Genomic DNA, 22,332 nt, shown 5'->3' on the forward strand with positions numbered 1-22,332 from the left:
ATATGAACTCACATTTTAGACTTTAACTGTGGGCTCATCTTCACTACTGTTAAATCAATTGTACTTAACTCAATTACAATGAGGTAATTACATTAACATGAGTCAGTGCATCCACACATGGCATTTGCACGTGTGCTTAGTGAATTGCTGTTACCTCCCACATGGCACAAGTACTTCCCTCAATTTAACCAGTAGGCAGCTCAGGACGCTTTCACCTGTGGTACAAGCCAACGTGAAACCACACTGCTGCCAAATGCCCCTATCCCACCTGCACAGGGTAGACCTATTGCAAAGCTGTCCTTAACGAGGTACAAACTAACTCCTGTGTGAGTTTACCTACCCACTGTAGGGCCTCTCATCTTTTAAAATTTACTATGTCCTAATCCTTTTGAAAAGGGAACAAAAATACGAGTCTCTGTGATCTGTTATTACTAAACAAAAAGGTGAGGGGAAAAATAAATAGTAATAAAAAAAAGTCAACAAAACCGTGTGAGCAACAGAAAATGTTACTGTGGCCACAGACGCTGTGATGGCTAGCAGCCACATATGCACCCATTTTGAAGTCTCTCCTGCCTCTCCATCCCTCTGTGTCTCAGGCTACATACATGTTGCTAAGTAAACAGCTTGGGCATCAGTCCCTGGCTCTGAAGCAAGGTGGCACAGCATAAATAACATCCATCTGGCCAAATTCTTTCTTTCCCCATCTCAGCCCCGTTCCCAAAAGATAGGGTAGCTGGGCTCAGAAGGGTGACCAGACCCTACTGCCAGATGTGCCAGATGCAGAAGCAGTTGCTGTGGGGAGAAAAAAACATTTGGAAACAACATGCCACCTCTCACACAGCATGCAAGATCACACTCCACTGCCTCAGCCTGCTCCTGACTCTGGTTTATTTTTCACTAGGTGCAGTCTTAAAGCCCACGAAGTGAGTAATACTGGTTTGGTTAATAAGGGAGAGACTTTTTGCTACTCATCAGGCAGGTGTTCGCAGCAATTATGTTTAGCTGGCCCATGCCATAATTTAAGCAAGAACCTGTACCCTGGTATCTCTAAGTACAGCTCAGCAGCAGTCCTCTCTCATTTCTGGCTCCTAACAAAAATCTCTGGACAACTTTTAAATATAATCAACAAGCAGTTGCCAAGAAACTGAATCTATAGTCAGACATGTAAAAAGCAGACCCACAGGTACAGAAAAAAAGCAAACTAATGCAACACACATACTTCTCTTAAAATACCTGTTTAAAGTCACTGAACACAGTATTCAGGAGATTCTATAATCAGATACTGTACCTATTTCACAAAACTTGTGAATGCCTCCCCTTGTCGTACGTGGAGATTCATGACTGATAAACATGGAAATGTAATACCAGCTACACAATACATTCCCTAGTGTCCAGGTGTATGACATGGTTAACAAATAGTAGTGCTAAAATCCTACCAAAGTAAAGATGAAAATCAAACTGAAGATGGATATGACTTGGGAGATGTATGGACAAGAAGAATGTAGGTTTCTTACATTTGTCTAAAAGAATGCTTTCTGTAACGCTTTTAAATAGCTTCATTATCTACTCAATTAACCAGGTATAAGCATACTTTACCACAAAAGTACAAGTATTTTCTGCTTATATTCTGTAACACTGTTGTACACAACACTTAACCTAGACTACTAATGCAAAGAAATATGTTAAATATGTTAATATAAGGTTTTAAAATACCATTATAACAAAACTTAGTTAAGGTTAACTTCTGAATGAAAATTTTTGTTTATGCACAGATCAGAGACACCATTTCTTAGGAATAAATAAAAGGTATTAATTTGTAAGCACTGATTAATATTTAAATTGTATCACATGGTTTCCAGGGGGTTATCTTAGGGAAGCTTGTTTGAAATGCAGAAAACTGGAAAGGAAATAATCATTCTGTTTGGTGGTTGCTTGCCTTTTTAGACAGAGAGTGCTTTTAATTATTCTTATTTTTTCTGAATTGTAATACCAAATCACAATAGAAAAATAGATCTTAACGAAATCTATTTAGAGATTTTTTACAAATAGCTGTGCTATCTTTCAATATTATATGTTGAACAGTCTGTACAAAACCTCAAGCCCTGGCTTAAGACTAGTACATTATTTTACACAAAAAACAGCAGACCTTCACTTTCCTTTTGCTGCCTTTGAAGTCTTTTTCCTGACTCTTGTTTTAATCCAAACGTAGTATTCTCCAACCATACAAGTGTCCTGTGTGGCTACAAGTTCACACGGTGGGGTCACAGAGACAACAGCCAGCAAACTCGGGAAAAGGAAAACAAAATGGAGGAGGGGCACCCACAGAAGATGAAGGAAAGCCAGCAGAAATGCCTACAGCGTACACTGCATTTTGCTCAGCTCTCCCAAAGTACTGTTTCCGTGTCATTACTTGAGAATTTAAAAAAAGGTGTTAAACTCCTCCTTGGTCAACCTCCCCAAATTTCCAGGGGCAATTCTGAAATTATTTATTTAGTATAGCTTACGTCCTATTTGTAAAGAAATCAAGACTTTACAGTGAAATTCAGGCTGACCCACAAATGCTTATCTGATGGGAGAGAAAATAAATTTATGGTTTCCTCTTTGTGAAATTAGAGATTTATATATTTTTTCTTAGAAAAGGTAGATACTGTTTCATTTTGTAAAATAAAGAAAATCCTGTGCTCTGCAAATACCTTCAAATGGAAATTAAATTTGCATTTTATAGTTGTAAATTTTTCAAACATTACTTTCACAGCTATATTTAAAAGTATTTTCTCACATTCAGCTTATGCTTTCTTAAATTCTCCATGTTTGTGACAGAACCTCCCCCAACCACTGAAAAAACAGGTAAATTGCTTACTATTAATGTCACTGTGATTATAACTACCTGAAATTTGGAAATCAATCATGACCTACAAATAAAGCTAAATGGTATTTTGTTCACTTTGCTCAGCCTTTGCTAGAATAATGTGCCAAATAATTCAATTTGTTACAATATACCCAATATTGATATCCTCCTTATTCTATCTGTGTGCCAGAAACAGCCATATCTACTTTGGTTGGTCTTTTATTAAGGCAACTGTGCACAGTCATGATCCACATGGACCATGTATGTAATATCAGAGCATAAGGTGCACAAATTATTGTTTGCAAGACAAAGTGCCAAATTAATCAACCATCAATCTATCAACTGAAAAATGTAATGATTTGCTCAGTTACATGTTACAGTTGAACAGAATGTTTTCAGTAGCATTTGGCATTTTTTCTAAAATAAAATACCTAGATACGTTTACAAGAAAAGCAGCTACAAATATAAACCATATATAATTTTATATATGAAAGACAACTTTACTGTGAGGGTCCTGATCAAATGCTATTAAACAGAGCTTTGCTACTTGATAGGCTCCATGCATCAGTGGCCAACTATCTGTACAAGAGAAGTATTTCCCAAAATTTGAGGACACACTTTATTCCTCAATTAAAAACAACCACACACAGCAGTTTCTCCCGAACCACACTGACACTGCCCAGTGTAGACTATCAGCAGTGCCCCGAAGAGCTGCCAGATCTCTTACACTCTTACCCTGCCCATCCTAGCTGTTCAAACCACTCACCCCTGACAGAAATTAGATATAAAATATATGTATATAAATAAAAGCTCCTTCAATTTATGTAGATCTGTATTACCTCCTCACCAAACAGCCCTCAGGGAGAGAGGTGGACTCTAATGTACAGTACCAACATACTCTATCTGTAGTAGAGAGCACCTTAGCCAGCCACACCACAGCTTGTGTCAATAAACAATTTCAAGATAATCACTCTTGCTTTTTACTAACTACAACATCCTTCTGACTTTATGTTAAATTAGCAGCAACCAGACCTCAACATTTTAATGTACCTACTAAATCTGCCCAGGTTATGCATATGCAGCACACAGCATAATGTCACTGACTGTGCACAGGCAGAATTCAGTCATACTTGCTCTCAGACAAATTGAGAGTCCATCCTGCAACTTGCTGCGCAAGGGGGTCCTGCACAGAGCTCAGTCCATGACCTCGATCATCACCAGCCAAGTCCAATGAAGCCCAGGTGACTTCTTAACTCTGTAGGTATAGCTCAGGTAACCAGTGCTTTGCAACACTTGAACCAATACCATGAATGACAAACATCCATGTGCATAAGAAGTATTTCTTTAAAAAGACGTTTCAGTGGTTTATTTTGGTGAAAGTATTTTTCAAGTGTCCTCAAGAGATAAAAAAACCTACCGCTACAGACTGCTTTGAAGAACAGCTTGGGCACCAGGAGAGAAGCTGTTTATGGCTTATTTGATGTGGCAGTGGTTGGCCCTGACCTTACTTACAGTAACCACTGAGTTCAGCTAATATATCTTACATAGCGTCCACAATGAAAGTTTAAATTACGGTGACTCTTCAAGGGAACTTAACTTGATCCTCCTGTAATATTAAGTAAAAGAAAGATGTGCCTAGCAGACGAGACGGCTCAATTATACCTGCTAGCTACACACCAGCAGGGCAGCCACAAATTAAATGTTGCCAATGGCAATGGGAAACTGGCTCTCAAATATTTTAATTTTTTTTAAGTTACATAAATAGACACACCCACCATTTGCAGGACTGGACTGTTAACATCTCTTTCTAAGGAAATGATATGCCAGATCAAGCACAGCACTAATACAAGGTGCAGTCACAATGAGCAAGCGCCAACAAAGACAGAGGTTCTGTGAGAAGCAGTTGTGCTAAGTCTCGCTCTGCTATTTTGTCCTACCTAGCAAGTTAAATCCAAACAGAAGTTCAGGGAACAAGACCTCCTATTTTCTTTTGGCTCAATTCCTTGAAAATTACAGTCTACCACTGTCCTGACACCAGAGTGGTCATACACTGCATCTCCTCAGGCTGCACACTTCCCACCGCTTTCCTCAAGTTAGCTCCAATTTCACATAGCAAACCCGAAGTTCTGTGAGCTTGCTGATACAAATGAAATTCAAACACACAAAACAAATTACTATTCTTCAGCCCAAAGAGCAAAGGATTGTACTTGCTTCTGCAGCTACAAGGCAGTGGAATTGACGTGGGAGTCCAGGTGGGAACATGAGGCCAGGGTGGATGAAGGGGTGGGTGGAATTACCTCTTCAAGCAAAAATCTACAGTTAGGTGGCTTAAAGCAATAATGAAACTGCAGGGTTATAACAAGTAAGGATTTTATCCAGGAAAAAATCCAAACCAAACCAAAGCCTAGCATGGTATCACATCTTCAGCAAACAAATTTTTCTTTAAGATTATTAGAGATGCTTGCTTCATTTACAAACAACCATGCAGTACAATTCCAGGGCTCACAAAAACAGCAATGAAAAGTTTGATGTGTATAAACCAAAACATCATTAAAGCACTGGCATATGGAATAACAATTACTGGGCTCTCAGAGATTTGTGACTTTTGAAAAGCATTTCTACCCCACTTAGGATTGGAAAAGCAACATTTAACACTAACCTTAAAACCAAGTAATTTTACACAGAAAGGTTAAAATAAGTTGCCAAACCCAAAGCAAACATTATCTAAATATTCCAATTATCTGACATGTACAGTAAAAAATCTGTACATTTTATAGAACAACCCTATTTAATTGAAAATCCGCAGCCAGAGAGCACACATTAATTAAAATTATAGAAAACCTAGGACAAAGTTATCTGTACTTGAAACGTGAAATACTTCTGGCTTGACAAACACTTTCAAAAAGCATGTGTCACCTATCTGAAGCTAACAATGCAACTAAGCAGTCTTTAACCCCTGCACTATTTTGAAACAACAAAAACAACCTTAGGATTCTGTCAGTACACATTCCCTTCTTAACATATGCATTAAAAAAATAGTTTGCAAATAAAATTTGTATCAGGAAAAAACCATGAGATTCTAGCAAGCTGGATGCTGATGGGTGAGGAAGGAGCAATTGACGCACACGTATCAGGATCAATGGCACTACATCAAACTCATCCTATAGGAGTGCCTGTCGCACAGGGGTGCATCGTTACACACCATTCACAGCCTCGAAGTGCATTTTATATTTTCAAATGTAAAAAATACTGGTTTTAATTATACTGTTATAAACTACAGTGAGAGAACTTGTAAAACAGTTTTACACAACTCACCCACATAGATGGAAAAATCAACATATTAAGACCTGAGCTGTGAAAGACTAATTGATTTTACTTCCTTTGCAGCAAGGTTGTTGTTGTGGAAGAAATATCGATATATTTTTTATATATAGGATATAAAGTATATATATGCACGTACTTTTCCTTTTATAGAAAAAACCTAACAGACTATCAATCCTTTCCTCAAAGTATTTTAAGTAGTTAAACTATAGTTCTTACACAAGATTAAAAAAAAAAAATATATAAATCCCATCGAGCCCATACCGAACTTTGTCCAAGGCCGGCCTGAAGCAGAGGACCATTCTAAAGCGGTGAATAGTTACAAAAAAATTTGACATATTTAAGGTCCTAATCTTGAAACCTTTATTTACATTAATATTTCTTACTTTAAAGAACAAGTTTGCAAGATCGGGATCCTACAATCGTTAATCTTCTTGAATGACTTTTTAGCATGAAGGACTGTTTTCCTTCAAAACAAACAAAAGTAGGAAATTCTGCTGAATATTTTACAAAGGCCTTGTGTTGCCACGTTACAACCCTCCAAAGTTAAAGAGAAATTCTAAGCCACAAGGTAAAATGCTGCTGAAAGGCTCTAACAAGTTTAAGAAAAATTACTGGTTGTTGGGGAACATGTATTCACTTTAAAATTTCAAATATTTCTGTAAACAAGACTACTTCAACACAGCATGTTACTCAGTAGCATGTTTTGCTTGAACATTAAGAGGGGAAGTCCGGCTACTAACGGAGAGGTCCAAGACACTACCAAGTGCCTAACCGTCTGCCCGACCACATCTCATCCCCCACCCTGTACTTTTTCCTGAGCATCAGCTAAGCAAACGAACACCACAATTCGCTCAAGTTTCACATGCTGCTGAATGGGAGGCTGCTCCCCTGTTCAAAGTCCCTGTGAGTGTGAAGGGGGTGTGGAAGACATCACCACCCCAAGCTGGGCAATCCCTCTGCCACCACGCAGACGGGCAGGCCGGGCCGGGGCAGGCCGGGCCGGGGCAGGCCGGGCCGGGGCAGGCCGGGCCGGGGCAGGCCGGGCCGGGGCAGGCCGGGCCGGGGCAGGCCGGGCCGGGGCAGGCCGGGCCGGGGCAGGCCGGGCCGGGGCAGGCCGGGCCGGGGCAGGCCGGGCCGGGGCAGGCCGGGCCGGGGCAGGCCGGGCCGGGGCAGGCCGGGCCGGGGCAGGCCGGGCCGGGGCAGGCCGGGCCGGGGCAGGCCGGGCCGGGGCAGGCCGGGCCGGGGCAGGCCGGGCCGGGGCAGGCCGGGCCGGGGGCAGGCCGGGCCGGGGCAGGCCGGGCCGGGGCAGGCCGGGCCGGGGCAGGCCGGGCGCCACCTCTGCCCAGAGCTCCCAAGGTGACCGACCACCCCGCGGGCGAGGCGGCGGTGAGGCGGCAGAGCCTCGCCGCAGCTTCACGTCTCCAACCCCGTTAAGCCGCAAGGCGCGGGCCGAGCCCGGTGCGTCGAGCGGCCGCGCAGTGCCTCCCGCCCGGCCCACGTGTGGCAGCCGCCGCACCCGCAGCCCGCCCGCGCCGCACTGCCTCCGGCGGGGCGGAGGAAGGGGCAGGACCCCGCGGGCGCAGAACAAAGGGTGGCACTGGCCGCCCTCCCGGGGTGGGGCCTGCGGGCCGCAGGGCCGCTACTGGCGACTGGAGCCTGTGCCCGCGCCGGGGGGCGGCGGGGGCCGCAGTGGGGCGCGCCCGCCGGGTCGGGCCGGGCCGGGCCGGGCCGGGCCGCCCGCCCAGCCGCCATCTTGATGGGCAGCCCCGCGCCTGCTGCGGGCCCGGTGCGGCGACGGCGGGCCCGGCCCGGCCTCCTGCGCGGCGTGCCGGGATAGGAACAAAGCGTTGGGTGCGCGCTTTAACCTCGGCTCTGTTTAGAAGTGTTTACGTCTTCCATAGCGCCCCGTATAAACAGATGCCACCATGGCGCCAAGTGCCCGTATAGGTAGCAGCAAACCTCCGGGGGGAGGAGGGGAATATATTTGCCAGTTCTTTAATTCGCATTTGCTGTACATTCACTTGGTAAATCGGCCCTCCAGCCACCCCCAGGGCAGCACGCCTGCAGACGGCAAGTACATGGCGTTGCCTGGCTGGGAAAACCGGGTGCAGCTCCCCCTGACCTCGGACGCACCCCCCCCCCCCCCCCCCCCCCCCCAAGAAGTCAGACCCTCCTGTAGCTATTTTTGATCTATTATTTAGATTCTCCAAGATACTAACCAGCGTTCCCGGTTCTGCACCGCATGCTAAATTAGCTGTTCTTTTCAAAAAAAAACCCACAATTTAAACCGCATTAAGAGAGTAATAAAAAGAAAACGTTTGAATCTTTCACATCAATCACTTCCTTGGGCCACAGTTAACTTACCAGGGGAGGACCGCGTTATAAATGGCCCGAGGAAGCGATAGGCAATGAATAGCCCTGACCCTGGCTTCCCCGGTTTGATCGGAGGGCCTGCAACCTGAGCCGCCAGGGTGCAAATTCCTCCCGGTCGGGACGCGGGGGGAGGCGGCCATTAAGGAGGCCGCGGGGCCGGGCCGGGGCCTGCAGAAAGAGCCCCCCGAAACGGCAGTACACCTCACTTCCAAACACCTGATGATGGCCCACCTGAATGCTTTAGCAAAGCATTAAAAACAGTGACGGGTTTTGCGCTGCTACGCTGAAAAGAGAAAACCCCACAGTCATCCCGCCTGTTTTGCCACCGGCACGAAAACGAGCAGAAGTGAATCGTCCATCTTGACATCAGCCACTCAATCTATGTTTTATAAACTTATGAGAACAGGATTTTAGGTGGTTTGTTCACTGTAGGGGGTCATTTTTTTGCTGTTATGTTCACAGTGGCAATCTTGGATAAAAGCAGGCCTAAGAACAACAGCAACAACAATTTTTTTGCAACGATTCTGTTCACTTCGGTTTTAAATGAAGAGTGGTGCCACCAACAGCGTTACCCTGCAGCGCCTTCCTTACCCAAGCAGTTCCAGACAACTTTTACATGAGAAACAACCTGCCCAACTTGAATATTACCAACTGAACATACAATAAATACAACACCTAAACGAGAAAATATCATCGCTTGTTCTTTGCAAGACCACAGCTTTTCCTCCATCCGCACCAACCGTAACACCGCAGTCAATAGCCGGGCAAGCGGAAAAATTAAGACCCAGAATCTTTACTTTTGCCCCTTCTAGATACTAATTATATGGATTTGCAATGCACTGATCCAGAAAGGGACTGACAAATGTAAAAACCGCTGTTACAATCAGCATTGGTCTCTGCCATTCCTTTATGCCACAGAATCCGAACTGACCTGCACTGTTAAACATATTTCCTGAAACAGGCATGAACACTGTAGAAGATGAAAATGAAGCTTGTATGCAAATATTTAAGAGATCTTGCATTAATTCATAGTAAATATTTTATTGTGGTTTTTTGCATACTGTCTAAATCAGTGTTGCTAATTTCATTTGTTAATGTCCGAAGGGTAGGTTTTTAGCAGCAATATTTTAATAGCAACATTGTTGCCAGAAAGCTCCTTGTACAATTAGTCAAATTTGTGGAAACCGGACATTTCAAAATCTGAACCTCTGCTTTTGACATTAAAATATTTTTCCCAGTAAAGGTGTCAAAATTATTTTATAATAATGCAATCAGTATTTTTCAACAAAGGAATTTTTAAAGGAAGCAAGGATTACTGTCTTTCAGATATTTTAGTATGCACCCTTATTGTTTGATAATTTACTTCCATATAGAGTTAATAAAAGGAAATAATTTTGCTTTTTTTGGTCATCATCTTTAAAAATTTAGCAATGAGATGTGTGACCAGAAGAACAATGTGCTAGCAAGACATACAAATTCAGATTAACTTTATTAAACTGCTGGAATTAAACAACAAAGACCCCCATACTAAACTTTCTACATGTTAACTTCAGTGGAGAAAGCCACAGATCAGTACACATTTTTATTCTCTTACATATTATCAGTAAATAATTGTCTGCCAAGTTAGTCCTTTTTTAGACTTGAAATGCCAGGAATTTCAAACTTGTCCACAAAACGGCAAAGCTACATTTAAACTAATGAAGACCCTGGTGAAAATGAACAAAGGAAGCCAATGCAGTACTTTCTGCCCCCGAAAAAGAGGAGTCACATTTCTCTTGATGTACATGGTACAGCTGAATGTGCTGCACGAAATTTAGATGAACATTCATATATGATAAGTTCATACAAATAATACCATGATATAATTAGTTTTGGGGGGCATTTAAAAGTATGGGAAGCACTCGCAAACATAGTAAAAACAAGTACACTGAATGATGATTTATACACACAAACTTTTCTGTTTGAAGTATCTAAGCTCCAAATGAAACTATCAGAAAAAACATGTGCACACCTATCGAAAGAAACTTCTTGCTAACCATTTCACTGATTTCACCTGGCTCAACATTTCATCTCTTAGCAACATTTGGTCCCTGAAGCATAACTAAAATATACACCCTGCTTTCAAGATGCATGTCAAATGAAAGGAGAAAACAAACACTGAGCTACGGTTTACTAGTTTTTTTAACAAATAGATTAATAATCTTAAACTCTGACACACTACAACAAAAATCAACCATTTTATGAAAATTACCTCAATACTTCTCAAGAGAATATACTATAGTATATGTGCATTTCATGATACCTATTGTGGTCAGTGCTGGTTTAGCTCCCTTGTAATAAATATTATTATTATACTATTAATAAATATAAATTACATATGGATAAAAGGAAGACAAATTATAACTATACAAACATAGTATTACTCTCTATATAATTTTAAAAAATGACTGATTTCCATATGAAAAAACTGTATTACTATGTAGGAGATCACAGAAATACTAAACATCGATTATACTATCAAATAACGAACAGTACAAATAGTTAATCTTTGGGAAAATGACAGTGCTTCAGCTGTAGCCATTTTAACAGTACAATCCTAGTCCATTTACAGTTGTCACCAGTTAAATGATCATCCAAGGAAGAAGTACTATCTGTGTAAAGATGACTAACTATAAACCCACATAAGCATGGAATGGGCTACCACTTTCCAATAAACTATCAATAATTGTCAGTAAAAGAGAAACTACTATATCATAAAAATAAAATAACTGCCATTTAAAAAAATATGTAACTGCTTCATGAAAATAAATTAATGAAGATTGATGTAAAAATTCTTGGGGGAAACTGAATCTACCAGTTACATTATTAAACATAATGTGATTTAGTTGCTCAAAGCAGACTGCAGATTAATTTTGAAAACTATCTGCTGTCATACAAAAATGTTAATGTAGTCATTGAAAGCAAAGACATAGCATAGAATGAAAAATGCATTTTTTACAAAAGCCTTTGCTAATTTCTACTGAAGACAATGTAGCCATAGGAACCTTCTCAACTAGAGTGTTTTGAATTTAAATAATTTTAAGCATTTTCAAAACAGATAAATCAGATTTTGGAATGCTTAGTAATTTTTTTTTCTTAATTCTTGAGGAAGAGAAAGCATCACTAAGAGGAAAATCTGATAGCCTACTTAGCGTAGGATAGACTATGGTCCAGTAGAACTAAACATTCCTTAGTTAAAGATGTGTTACTTACTGCTGCATTGAGTGTTTGCAAAAGCATGAATTAACACTAGCAAAATCCTCTTCCAATTTAGTCTGAACAAGGATTTGATCTTCAGATATACTATATTTCTGCCTGAAAAACTTGAATATGATTTTCATTTTGACAATGCATCTTTAAAATCTTTTGCTTTCTTATTATCTACAGTTCAATCCCACAGTCCTCTCTTTGTGACTAGTCCTTTAAAGTCAATGGTAACATGCAAAATTATCTGTGAAGAACCTGTTCATTTCTTATGTTGTTTATTCATGCATCTGCTTCACATCCAGATCAATCACCTTACAATTAAAGTCTGTCTTTTAACAATTATCACCAATTCCCGAAGCCAATTAAAAACGCTTTTAGAAATCATTTTACTTTTATCTTTGTTTCTAGGTTGCAATAGTTTCTAAACCAGAATCACACACAATGAACAGGATGCCCTGCTGAACCTCCTGTTAGTTAAAGTCAGTGTGCCTGCTACAGCCACACAGACCCCCTACACAAGAAACCACACATTTCTTACAGGGTTAACTTCTACTCTACATTTCCCATCCATTAAACAGATTTTGCAAAATATACTACGTGATAACATTACACAGATGTTATTTTGATTCATATAAAACAGCTATTACAAACCTAACATGCTTTCTTTAATTAACACACACACACAAAAAAACCCAAAACCTAACAAAGCCGACAAACAAAGCAGGTTTGGCACAGCCAAATGGGAATTTAATCACTGTAGCAGAGAGCAGTTAAGCAATGTGGTGAAACGGAAACTTTTTTACTAACTACATTTACAAATATTTGAGGACTGTATTATGCCTCCAAATCTGTAGACTGTCCACTCCTTCCTGCCTGGAACAGAGGGGTCAGCTGCTTCCCCCTCCCCACCAGTCAGCGCTCTCCCTTGTATCTGGGTAGGATCTCTACATCCCAAATGTAGGGGCCTGGGAAAAAGGCAGATCCGTGAAGGTCTCTGCCAGGAGGATTCCCATCCTTCCCCTTGTGAACACAGAAACACAGTACTGCAGTTACAAAGTTCCAACGCCTACCACATCCATTACCCTGGCCAGAAATCAAAAGCCCTGTACAGGTGGCCCCAACTGTCTGCAGGTTACTCAATAGCTGTTCAAGACCCCAAAGCTTCAAGGCTTTCACTTAGACCATGAACTTAATTCCCCTTCAACAGAACCTGCCTGCACCCATAGCGAGGGGCTTTTTTCGCATTGGGAGCATTTCGCGTACTACTTCTACCGCTCTTTCCTCCTGTGAGGGAATGATTTGGGACTGAGCAATGTTTCAAGAAGATGAAAAAACCCAGATTAGCAGCCCAAGGACTTTGCATCAAAGCAGACTGGCAGATTAGTGGGTCAGGAAAATTTAGGCAAGACATTAAATATCATACATTCATAGTACAAATATGCTACATATTGTTAAAAGTATATACAAGTTACATAAATGTCAAGTTCATGCATACAAATTATTTCAAGTTGTATCATTTTAAATTAACTTTTAATTATGCAGCACTGACCCAAACCCTAGTTTACTACCCTACAATTTTAGGCACTGTACAGGGAACAAGTCAGATCACAATATGGCCCTCAAGTTTTTGCACACAAAAAGCATGCTTACAAAACCAAAAGGATGTAAACTGCATAGTTCCAGTAAGAGCACTGATATAAGAGACTTAAAATCCATTCCTAATGCTGTCCAGTTTATTGAACAAGTTTCACAGGCCAATGGGACCACTTCACGTGAGAAGACTGAACAGAATTTAGCTCATCAGGTCTGTAATAGCCACAAGAAAAGAAGGGATGTCATGGTTTCGTTACATTAAGGATGAGTTTTTGTTTACTGTTGAAATGATTCTCAAATTTCCATTCACCTGATGTACTATTGTTTTTAATATCTGTAGGAGAGCATAGCAAACAGGTTTGTGAATAATTCTTTGATCTTGTTCCACTTTACTGTCAACAAGGGCTAAATCTCAAGATGTGCAATCTACGTGTCTTAGGCCAGGTACTTAAACAGGCTAAGATAGCAATATATATCTGTTAATCACAGGGAGTAGCTGGGGTTCTAATCCAAAGCCTACAGAAGTCAGCTTGGGTCTATTAGGTACATTCCATATTAAAGCTTCTATGTATTTCTATTTCTAATAGAACAAGTCTAAGAATATTCCAAAATTTCTACACGTGGTCAGCAGAGGCTTTTTAAAATCCCGTATTTCCAGTAAGATTGTGTTATTACAAATAGCCCATAAAACCAACCAAGATTTTGATTACTAGCTTGCAAAACACAGTTGTAAAGTGAAATACAACATTTTTCACATTACAGCACACATGCACTATGAAGAGATTTTAAAGACACCTGTAATTTGAAAAAATACAAGTTCACGTTTATTCTAGTCAACTTAAAGTACACAAGGGCTATCACTTTTACTCTCAATTTCAGCCCAGGGATTATTGTGGTACATGTATTTATATAACCATAAACAAAGAAAGTTATAACACAAATGTTAAAGTAGCCTCAAGTGGCACTATAATAAAAGCAATCTGAAAAAATCCCAGAACACCTCAGCACTGCATTCCTATAAATTACCATGACTAATTAGAAGAGGGCCTCTCTGGGAACAGATTATCTTTGATGGGAAAGCCACTACCAGCTATGTTCACGATAAGTACATACTTTGAATGTAATAACAACAGTAGTGTTTTCTAACAAAGCATAGTAAGATCTTGTAGTAGTCATGGAATATTACTTTGATTTTGTACACAGATTCATACATTCCAAATATTGATTATATTCATTGAGCATTTGCTCTGATTTTACCTGTTAAACAATTTTAACAGGTGAAAATACTAACCTATGATGCTAACAAAACCAAAACAAACATTTCAGCCACCATCCTTCCAAAAAATATAATTCTAGCACTACATTAGAACTTCAGAGTAGAAAGTATCTGTGTGATTTTCTTGGCTCCTGCACTGATAATAAAATAAGAATATTTCACATACTCTCAGACAAAAAACTTTTCAAATGCATTGATGTATTTAATTTTCGAAGTTATACATATGGAATAATTAAGGAGCTATACACTTTTCACAGTATCAACTACTTTCACTAAACTCTCACCTATCTGCTAAAAAGATACATCCAAATTATTATGAACATGCCCTGTAAATATACTTACTTTTGTTTTGTAGTAGTAAAAAGCACACATTATTGTTATGAATCAAAAATCCCTCCTAATTTTTTTTTTGGTTTGTCAATAGTGAGTTTGAAAACTGCAATTCAATATATTTCAATGCCACAGCTTAACTGTAATCAGTAAGGCAAGAAAGAGAAATGTGTAAGATCAAAGTGTGACCCCAAAAAGATTCCTCAAACATTTCACTCCCAAGGAGAGCTCAGAAGCTTGTACTCATTCCAGTACCCACAAGTGCCCTTTTCCTTGAAAAGTCACCAACTCTTTCGTTGTCTCTCCATCCCCAACTGAAGGTAACACCAGTATTCTGCTATTTTGCACCAGAGGAGACTACAGTTTCATTCACATTTCTGCAACAGCAGCTTCCAGCTCTCTTTCCTCCTATACCTTCACCTCACCCTGGCAGCTTCTCCGTTTGCATCCTTGGCCGCTCTTCCATGGTGCCAACTCTGTCCACCCTTATTTGTGTGGATCACAGGGCTTCTCCAATATGAGAAGTGATAAAAATAAGTTATGAAAACCACAATTTCCACAGCTGCATTTGCCACACATCTTCACAAGCACTTATGCTAGCCCAACAGGGAGAGTGCTATTAAAGCTCTTGAAGCTAACTTAAACAGCAGCACTGCTGCCAAATGTAAAAGTAAAATCATGGCTGTAGAACTCCCACTGAGAAGGGTGGCTGCAGGAGGTTCAACCTCCACCTGTTCACCACACTGCTACTGCAAAGCCAACTCAGCTGCTTGCAGAGCAGCTGCCGACCTGCTGCATGTTACAGCTTTGCATGTTAGGAAAAAAAAATCAAAATCAGTGCCAGTTTTCCTTAAAACAGCAGACTGTAAAACTTGTGGCAGTTTCCACAGCTGCTCTGCAAGCAGCTGAGCCATCTCTGGAGTGGGGATCTGGAATTCCTTCTGGCCATCTCCCAAGGAATTAACCCCCCCCCCCATTTTAATTCAGGACCAGCTGGAATAATCTGAAGAAAAGCCTGGGCACCATTTCTTCAACTAAATATGCTCAAGGAATCAGAAACAATTCCCCACCTCCCATGCAGAGGTGTTTACTGATACTTTGCTGATGTAAAAGCAATTTAAGGATTCACTGTTTTCACCAGTGATACCCAGCAAGCAAAACTTGTCCAGACCTGACCTAGGTAACTGTCCCTTAGAGCTAAGTATCACATAGTATCTTTCTATCAGTTATGGTAACTTTCAGCTGATTTAACACAAGGGGAGGAAAAAAAGCACCCTTAAATACAAAGAATGAAAAATGTAAACAGTATGTCCTTATTTCTTTGTATTCATTTAAGAAACATCACGAATGGTCTTTACCCTCTGGTTTCTAGGTTCCTAGGATCTTACTTAAATTATACCTTTATGGTAACTTTTATACACCTTTGTAGAAACTGATGACCCTAATTTTACTCCTGTCGATAATTAGTGCAGAAAGATGACAGGCCTGTACTGAGATGGGTTACATAAGGAAGAGGAATTAAAAAATATTTACGTGGCAGTATACTTTGTAAAGAGTCTAAAGCAAAACTCTACAATCTAGATATACTTACTACCCTCAGTAATGTAGTTGCAAACCAGGACAAGCAACCATAACAACATTTTTCCCAATTTAACAATTCATTTCCTTTTAGCTTCAGTTCATGTATCTGCTTTGATATCTTATGTTTGTGCCCCAGACAAAATACCCTCTTCCTTCCAGTATCCCAACCCCTGTGCACAACTTCCTCAGTCTTGCAGAAAAGGAGGCTAGTATGCTCTGGAAAGGGTGTACTTACTGCTCTGCCAAAGAGAGGAATCACTCTCGAGACAAAATAGTCCATTGCAGGCCTCTGTCTTTGAGCCACTTATGATTTTTACTTATCAAAATTTAACAGCTGAACAACTTCATCAAATTCTGATCCGATTCAAAACCATCTACATTTAATTGGACTTCCCATTCATTTAAATGCTACCTACATCTATCAATAAAAATGCACTGTAACGTTGGCTTTAGATGTAAATAGATGAAATCTATTCCACAGATGGTAACTCCATAATTTAAATACTAAATTACAGGTTTCTTCAGACAACCATCTTAAACCATTAAGCCCTCAGTGAAGTATTTTCCCATCTGCCTATGTGTCCACAAATAGGACCTGAAATGTAGGACTGGGCCTAATTAGTAGCCAAAATAAATTAAAAATAATTAAAAAAAAATAATCCCAAACAAGGCTGTACCACTCCATACCACAAATCTGTGGTCCCTATAATTTAAAGACAATTTCCTCTGTATGCTCCAACACAACTGGTAAGTGCCAAAGCTTGGCTCTGGATCTCCAACAGTTACGCTTAACAGATTCTACAAGCATTGAGGCTGCTGAGCAGACTTTGACACCCACATCTTTAGTGTAGGTCTGATCTCTGCCAGATCTCCGATACACATGCTCACTGCAAACACACATTTACTCCCCATTCACTTCCTTCCTCAGCTTCCCTCTCTAAATCCTGCTAGCCACTTTTGTTTTGATTAGGACTGGGCTTGCCTGGTCCCCAGCAGAAGTCAAAGATGACAAGTTTGTAATAGTGTACTCTGTATGGAGACTTTTGGTACTTCAAATGGGCATTGCTATTACCATATTTAACAATAAGGAGCAACATAATATTGATCCCGCTTGCTTGCGCAGAACTTCCAGTTATCCTGAGCAATTAAGTAGCTTTTTACAGGCTCCTAATAATGCAGAATTGGAAAAGACGTGCTAGATGAATGAATGTATCCTTGCAAAAGGACAGGATCACATGTGTCACAATCTAAGAAAGTCAGCATTCAGTGTATCATGCCATGCCCAACTTTATGCTAGAAGTAGTTCAACTGTGGGTAAAATACTAGGAATTTAAAGAATAGGCATCTGATTCATCATCAGAAAGGATGCTGGGTCAAATTAAAGGGAAAAGACTTTTCAGATGCTGCTTACGTATACAGTTTTCCATTTATTCTTCTGTTTACAATCATAACTGAACAGTCTCAGTAATGTTCCCTCCTCCTTTCATTACAGGTACTTGCAATAATAAAAGCAAAATTTGTAATATACAAACAATAGTGCAGTACAAAAGGACTCAGTGAAAGAAAAAAGGCTTTCTTCCATTTTTATCAAATCTTGTAATAACAGTAACTTGCAGCAACAGTAAGAAACTTCAGATGAAAGAGAAAAATTTCAAACCAACCATGTTCCTTTTAATGAGAAAACAAAATACACCAACTCCTGTGTGCTGCTCCTCCCTTCCTTCCTCTCCCCATCTCATAAAAGCAGATCCCAAAAAAGGATCATGTTTAAGGTCCCAGTTCAGAAATCCTGTATCAATCCCTTAATGCAGTAAGAATTCTGTACTTCAGAGCCAGGTCCAAACAAATGTCTTCTGAACTGAACAATCCATCTCATCCTGAAACATTCTGAAAATTACTCAGAACATAAAATTGTAACCCTTGATATTCACAAACAAGTATTTAATTGCATCTGTTTACATCCAGCACCCTACTCTTCATTATCGCCTTTAACATCTGTGCTTCACACAAAGGAAAACATACACGTTTCTACCTTAGTCCATACAAAATGTGTATAAGAAAATCCACAGCATTTTTGCCTTACTCCCCAAAAGCTGTATGTATCTACAGTGCATGTACAATTTTGAATATGCAGAAACATTTAACATCATCCGTTTCTCTGATTTTGTGAAAGCTTGAGCTCTTCTTGGGTTCTTAGCAATGAAGACCTTTCTCCATGTGCACCACAAGAGGTTTCACTCCTTCACCTCTCCAGCCTGTTTTACCCTTTGATAAATAGATCTTTCTCTATAATTTAACAAGAGCTGTTTACACGTAACTATGTGCAGAATTCACATCATAAATGAGAAACAAGCTATATTATTCATTCCATTCTAACCTATTAAAAGTGCAAATGACAATACTGAACCAAATTCACTAAGGTGCATGTTCCTTGGATTTAACAGTTACAAAGGATTAACATTGCTACTCTTCATATTTTGTAGAAGAAACACAGTGGACTAGGCATTGCTACACTGGGCCTGGCTTGTCTCTGAAAAATTAAATAGTTTTTCGGACTTTTTTTTTTTTACATGACACAGAATGACTCAAACACATCACTGAAAGATATAAACTGTATCAGAATAAAGCCAAAAAAGGACAAGAGTGTAGATGTTTGTAAGTGTATCCTATTTACATTGTACACACATGCACAGACGCACATATATAATGGCTGACATGTTTCTACCTTAAATAATGCATCTAGTTCTAGGTACCTCATAACCAGAAGGGTAACAACAACCTGAAAGTAGTTCAGAGATCAATCCAAATGATTAGTGCTGAAGGAAGGACTTAAAAGCTAGAGTTAAAAACTCAATACTGCAGTGGTTTCATGATCAGAACTTTGATTGGGTGAGGGGGAACAGAAGTCCAAACAAACTCATCCTCCTCTAAAAATATATCAACATATACAATCAGTGAAGCACTGACTTTAGAAAAACATGTCTATAATTGCACATGTCTATAATTGCACACAACCAAGGGGGAACTCCACAAAGAAAGCAAGATTATTTATTGCAAGCTCAAAAGTCTAACTTATAACGAACGAGCTTAAACTATTACAGGAATTTTGATTTGATATCCAGTAAGTTTTTGCTCATAGCAAGACCTTCTATACTGGGCATAGCCTCACCAAGAAAAGGTAAGATAAGGAAGTAAAAATACTGTTGCAGGGTTCAAGCTAGCTTTGGGAGGCCTTGAACTAAATAAGATAGAAGATTCTTTCCTCTGCTGATTCTATAAAATTAAACTAGTCACTACAAACACTGCAGAATGAGTGAACGCATGCAACACTGTGCCCACACTTAAATAAATGATGAAGTGTTTCCAAAGCAGTTTTGAACAGCAATATTTTGTTTCAACAGATTAATAAAATAACATCTTTGCCTTGCAAAGGCCTTTTCACATGACTAGATTTTTCAAACTAATGAAACTAATAGGAATAGGGTCCAATCACTGTTCAGGCAACAGACTCTTGTGCAAGCAGCACTGTTAAATAACATTACTGATTTAAAGACATTTTTATGCTCTGGGTGCTACTGTTACTACTGATCAGCTAGCCAGCTAGCACAAAGCAGCCCATATAGCAATATAAATGATCTAAAATGTACTCTGAAATGAAGTAGATACTGCTTTGCCCCATTACATTAAACATAAAAACTCTGCTTTTGACTGATGGAAAGAAAATTCACATCACCATGAAGTTTATGTATAATCCTAGATTTCATCAGAAAGAAAAAGGTAAGAAACATATTTTCTTTGTTGTAAGAGCAATCCATTGCAGAACACTAACAACTTCACTCAGTAAGACATAGATAGCTCTAAATAATACTCAAAATGACTGAGATGCACAGTTTATGTGCAATGAAACAATCTATTTTTCATTGCATTTTACACTGTGATATGCCTTAAAAACCTAAGGATATTGATAAATTGTAGATTATTAAAGTGTAAACAAACCTGCCTAATATTTCCTTTTTGTCCACTCCTTTAAAGAGACAAAACTGAATAGCAACTTCCAAATTGACCACATACTTTTTTATTTTCTATGACTACTCTCCATTATGCAACAGCACACCTTGTCTAGTATTACTGAAATGTATCACGTTATCATGCAGTTTAACACTTCTCTATTTCCACAGGTCTAAGAATATCCTTGTTTCCAAATGCGCTTCTTTATTAACTACACTGCTCTGCCTCAAACGTTTCTATTTTTCAAGAAGCAAAACCAATGACACATATTAACATACAATTAGATTAATAAAAAGGTTTTTTATCTAGAAAGTAAATTTATAGAACTGTAATGAGCAATTTCACAATTTAGAAAGGTACAAAGAAGGGAAGAAAGGGGGTAAAACAGGAGGAATACTACTTCTTTGGTAAGTATTTAATTCACTCGGTTCTAAAAAGAAAAAGCAGCAAAGGAGAGGGGCACCTCATATGCCAGTACAAAGCAGGAAATGTTAAGAATTTCTTAAGTTCACTGTTGGATTCTACACTTTGTACATAATTCCAAATGCAAGCAGCTGATATTGATGTGCAGGCCTTTGGGCGTAGGGTACATGTAAGACCGCATGATCAGAAATCCACACCCCCCACCACAGGGAGTAAGGCAACATGCCACAGCAGCAGCATTCTTTCTAAGTTTCAGTCACCTTTTTATTAATCTAATGAAAGGCGTATTCTTTAAAAAAGCCTGATCAAAGTTACCACAAAAGAAGACTGGGCCCTCAAATGGAACATTAAAAGGGAATCACTATAATCATGGAACACCTCCCCTGCCCCGTCATTGCAAACGTCATAGAAAATGGACAACGACATAAAAAGTTAAGATGCCTTTTTCCCTTCCTAACATGGCCTAGCCAAACCCAAAATGGTCTCTTTACCTCTCACTGCTCTTCTGTCCTCTGATCACCGAGTAGAGATTGGGTGAAATTCAAAATAGCGTTGTTGCAACTGGACACTAGCAGAAGGACCAGGGAAGGTCTACACATGCTGCTGCTTCACAAACCATGCTACAGACCTTGGGAAAAGTTCCCTTAACCTTATCACTTTGTATGTTATCTGCCATCTGCAACTCCTTTGCATCAAGTCATTCACACCAGCTTCCACATTCATTCACGCTGCTGTGCTTAAAAACCAGAATCAAGGGCCCCATGCTACTTCTCTCCCCAACAGTCTTGCAGAGATGCTGCTTTTTTAAGTCTGACTCTTCAATCGTTACTTTTTTTTTTCCTAGGAAGGGGTATTTAAAAATCAACTAACCAAACCACATGTACGCTTCCGTGTATCACCACAGGGACACTCTCAAGTCTGAATTACTGCAAAATAACACTATAATTATGCCTTAATTTCACTAACTAATCTCAGATGAGCTTTTAAAAAGTAATTCAAGGTTTACAAGAAAAGCATTTAAAACTGTATTCAAGTGTTATCTGAAGGAAAACCAACATTTATTTATCCTTTTCCAAGCCTAATTCTAAATGAGTTTCCAAGGAAAGACATATCTGCTCCTGATCAAATCAAATTTGGTGACAAATCATAAACCTTGTTAAAAAGAAAAGTGTGGCACTTGAAAATAAATAAAAAGCACTGAAGTTTCTAACCAAACAGGAGGATACAAAGAAATAACATTATCCCTTTGCACAAATCTCTGTCCACAGAGACTAAGCACAATCTAACGACCTTATTTATTCAAATTGCATGCTGCCAATAAAACCAGTAC

The 22,332-nt window shown here is 39.7% G+C and overlaps 1 protein-coding gene across 4 annotated transcripts in view; it reads right to left on the reverse strand.

The window, feature by feature from the left end:
- The window catches only part of LIN28B (lin-28 homolog B), a 104,243-nt gene that overhangs the window by 64,147 nt on the left and 17,764 nt on the right, over window positions 1–22,332 (reverse strand). The gene's annotated exons all lie outside the window — the stretch shown is intronic.

Source organism: Falco naumanni, chromosome 6 (assembly GCF_017639655.2).
Source record: "Falco naumanni isolate bFalNau1 chromosome 6, bFalNau1.pat, whole genome shotgun sequence".
Lineage (NCBI taxonomy): Eukaryota > Metazoa > Chordata > Aves > Falconiformes > Falconidae > Falco > Falco naumanni.